A 4,801-nucleotide genomic window follows, 5' to 3' on the forward strand; every position below is an offset into this window, starting at 1 on the left:
TTATAACATACTTTTTATATATTATATAAGATTTTTCCATAGTTAGGTATGGCGACCGAAAGGGGGCGGCAGGCGATAGAATAAAACAACGTTATAGGGTAATTTTGAACTTTTGTTTAAATTTGTGCCAATCGAGGAATGAAAGACGTAAATAGAACGCCAAATTAAGGTTGTCTAAATTTTTTTCGAATTGTAAAGAATTATTAATGGCAATGGTTGTACGGGTCCTTCATGCACTGCGACCAGATTAACCTATTCTGTGCGCCTAAGTGGTCAATTTTAATTATTTAGTATTGCGAGGAATCGAACCAGCTTCTTAGGAGGGAGCATTTGTAAGTCTTCATCCACTAGTAGGTACGGAATTCTGTGTCTCCTGTGACCTAATGCTTCAAAATTGAGGATTTAGTGTTCCATAAGACTCCTCTTCATCACCGCAGAACCTGCATAAACTTGTAATAGATAGTCCTGTTGTATGTTTAGTGCAGGCAAAGTGATCTGTAAGTGCTCCACAGAGTAACCCGAGTCCGTTTTTGTCTAGGGTTAGAGCAAATTTTGCTCTGTTGGTATTAAAGTTCAGAACTTTTTGGAATAGTTAAGGCCGTTTGTGCCGCTCCAGTATTCCTTGGTTTTTATTTGGGTCCATTTTTTGGTTGTTTTTGTTAAAGCCGAAAAATGAGGTTACTCCAATAAATGATTCTTCCACCCGGATATAGAAGCCTGCTTTCTCGTTTCCTTAGTGTCCCTCATATGTCGTGGAACTCAAAAGCAAAACCTGATTAAGAGTCTCCAATTTTTTTAGTGCACTGTTACACTTTATAAAGACCATTACGGCGAAAAGTTCCGCATGGAAACTTGTAGTATCTGTACTCGGAGTTAAAGATTTGTATACTACTCTGTGCCCCGCTATTCCCGCTCCTACCCCCTGGAACGTCTTGGATCCATCTGTATACCATTTTTGCGAGTCATCATGTAGCCATGTTGGGCTAATGTTCCACTCTTTTCTAGCCGGGAAGATATCCTTGTATCTCTAAAAACGGTGAATAAAATAGTTCGAAATTCAGTGCATTCTAATAACGGCAAGCAAAGCACATTTAGAAGCCATTTGTGCTAGTTTTCAGTCCCAATAAAACAGTTTCGGATTTCCCTTCCACTTATTGAATTGTAAATTACTTAATTATACAAGACCACAAACCGGTAAGAATTTTATGAGTTGAGAAAATAAATTTCGACGGCTAAATTGTCAAAGAGTCTAACGTTTTCTATGCTACTTTCCACTCCAATATATATATATATATATATATATATAATTGACGTTTACACCCTGTTTGGGTATTTGACTGAGCTCTCCCTATTTGTGGCGCGTGTCTTGATGTTTATCCGCTCCATTAAGATTCAAATAAGAGGCAATTTCATCCATTTTTCAACCCTTTGGCAGATTCTTCTAAGGAAGTAGGTAAAGTACTCAACTGACGGTTACTGTAAAGCGAGATTTTAGACAAGCGAATCTAGTATCTGGGTAGCTTCGTGTTAAAGGCAATTATTATTGAATAAGTATGAGTATTCCAATAAACCTGTTTTACTCTGTATTATTGAATTTTTTTTTAATTTTTAAATTCCTAAATGCAAAATTTGAGCATAAGAAATGAGCTTCGCGCAATACCAAAATAGAAATATTTCACTACAGAGCTCATATCGCAATGAAAATGTTCTTCTTTTCAACAAAATTATGATATTGACATCATCGGCCTTATCAACCGCGCTGTTAGTTCTGCCTTTTCCAAACAGGATAAAGAGGCAAAGCGAAGGTCTGGTGGTGAACGAGGACAAAACCAATGGAGAAACTCTCTTGCGAAAAAAAGTTACTTTGGACTAAGTAAGCAATTGAATAGTAAAGTCCTCTCGTCGAACAAAACTAACATTTTATAAGGCCCTCATCATGCCCGTCCTATCGTATGGCGCAGAAGCATAGACGATGACAACATTCGATGAGGTGCCCCTTGGAGTGTTTGGAAGGAAGATTCTGCGGAATGTTTTTGGACCTTTGCACGTTGCTTATGGAACCAGCTGGTGGTAGCAAAGGAAGGGAAAGGCCTACTCTGCGTTGGAAAGATCAGGTAGAGAAGGACTTGGCTTCACTTGGTGTTTCCAACTGGCGCCGGTTAGCACGAGAAAGAAACGGCTGGCGTGGTTTGTTAAACTCGGTCAAAATAGCGTAAGTGGTTATCGCGCCAATCGAGAGGAAGAATAAGTATGGAGGAAGAGAAAAGAAAATTCTCAGGACGAGTTATAGAGACGAGCAACGATGTCCTTGTTCTTTAGTGGACTAGAGTAGGCTAAACCCGAATATCAAATTTATTTTTTCAGGATTAAAAATTTTTTTCTGAAGCATTCCTACAATACCAAATTCATATTGGATATGGGAATAAGTTTCCGTCCTTTCTTTACCAAAGTTACGAATTATTTAAACAATTAAATAATACATAATATTATGTGAATTATGTGCCATTGGAAGCTACAACTTTATTCCATCTTTCAGGCAGCATACGGATTCCTCTGACGAAAAATTCGAGTTCTTTTGACTTGATCCATTCATTGACCAAGTTTGCGAGGTTCTCGTAAGAAGTGAACCGCTCTCCAATAAGGCCTGACTGCATTGATCAGAACAGATGGTAATGCGAAGTTGCAATGACTGGGGAATACGGCGGGTGGGGCAAAATTTACCAATTCAGTCCCTCTTAATATTTCTGGACCGATTTAGCAACGTGTGGCCTGGAGTTGTCATGCAGCAATTCAGTTTGTCATGCCTACCGTCTCATTCCGGCCGCTTTTCTTTGAGATCTCGATTTAAACGCATAATAGATGATCCCCTTCTGATCCCACCAGATGCGCATGAATATTTTTTTTCGCGGTCGATGGACCTGGTTCACCTGGCAGGCTCCAACATTTTCGATGCTTGGGGTTATCATAGTAGATCCATTTTTCATCGCCAGTGACGATGCGATGCAGGAAACCTTTTCTTTTCTGCCGTTCAAGAAGCATCTCACAAGTCGCGAAACGTCTCTCGATATCCCGCTTCTTCAATTGATGTGGCACCCAGTTACCTATTTTCTGGACCATTCCCGTCACGTACAAACGTTTACCGACGGTTGATTTGCCAACACCCAACTCTTTAGACACATCATCATGGGTTCGACATGCGTCTTCATCCAATAATTTTTGAATGTTGTAGTTGATTATCTTCGAAATTTTTCAGTGCCCCTTCGCGATCTTTATCACTTACGTCGAAACCACTCTTTACAAGTTATATTTGGTGGAGCGTGATTATTGTAAATATTGATCAATATACGACACGTTTCAACTGTACTTTTCTTTAAAAGGTAATAATAAACCCTGACTTCACGCAATTCTTGTTTTTTCGGCACGAGCGTAGACATTTTTGACGTCAGATAAAAAAGGATATTTACGCTTCAAACGAATGTTAACTACTGCGATCGAGACCTCGCACCTTCAAATCATCAGTATATTACTAGAGCCCTCTTTTACGAGGGCAGAAACTTATTCCCATACCCAATACAAATAACAAATGCTTTGCTTGCTCAGAAAGCGCTGTCCAACGCAAGTGCAGTGCCGGACACACACAAAAATATCACGATTGGCTAAAATCTCTCACGAGTTCGCATTCGTGTCATAAGCAAAATATAAATGTAAGCATATGTAGATACACTACATGCAAAAAAACGGCACTCTTGTTTTAAAGTAAATTTGTAACCTCACGGATTCTACTTATTTCGCTATTACATAGAGACATATATTAAGGAATGAATTTGAAATTTGTAATATTACAAAATGTCGAAGACGTAACTCTTATATGAGCTAAAGGTCTTTTTTTTTCCTTTTAGTTTATACTCCTGCACCCACTTGACACACATAGCTAAAGCTATCACCATTTGCTGCGACTGTTGCGCACTTAGTAGACGCATTTACACACATAGGCAGGGCCGTAGAGAGCATATCCGGGCCCCGGGGGAAAATTCCGGGCCCCGGGGGAAAATTCCGGGCCCCGGGGGAAAATTCCGGGCCCCGGGGGAAAATTGCAAATGCGGGCCCTTTCCAATAATGTCTAATTCATATATATACGTATAATCTCGAGTCCGGGCCCCTCTGAGAACTCCGGGCCCGGGGGAAAAAGTTAGCTGTGTCGCTCCATTTACATACATACACTGCGTCGCAGAAATCGAACGATGGCGAGTATGGTCGTCAAGCGCAGAGTAAGTGTCGCTGTTAAAGAATTGCATGAAACAGATAAGTTTATTTCATAAAATTGCCAATTTTATTACTAATATTTATTTATTTCACTTATGTTAATCAAAAATGTAAAACTACAAAGTTCAAAATTTATTTTTCTGTTGTAGATTGGTATTCCCGGAAACAAGGTACAACACACAAAGGCACATTGCAAACAGAACACCAGTAATGAGATTCTTCCCTGATCTTACGTTTATTATAACAAAGGGAACGCCTTCGTGTGGGGTGGCTTGTACTCGAAATTCCGGGTATATAATCTGGAAAATAATTCCCCAGTAATTGGGTTACTTAATGTGTAGATTGTCGCATTGTTTGTGTTTCCTCGTTGTATTGGATACGTCGCAATAGTGTCCTCAATAAATTCCATCAAAAAGCTTATTCGGGTCCGGCACTCGAAGTGTAACCAATTAAAAAGGCCAAAAATTTAGTTTGGAAAACTACTTTTATTCAATTCGAAGCAAAAAAAATAATATAAAATTAAGAATTAATTTACTTT

Source organism: Anastrepha obliqua, chromosome 5 (assembly GCF_027943255.1).
Source record: "Anastrepha obliqua isolate idAnaObli1 chromosome 5, idAnaObli1_1.0, whole genome shotgun sequence".
Classification (NCBI taxonomy): domain Eukaryota; kingdom Metazoa; phylum Arthropoda; class Insecta; order Diptera; family Tephritidae; genus Anastrepha; species Anastrepha obliqua.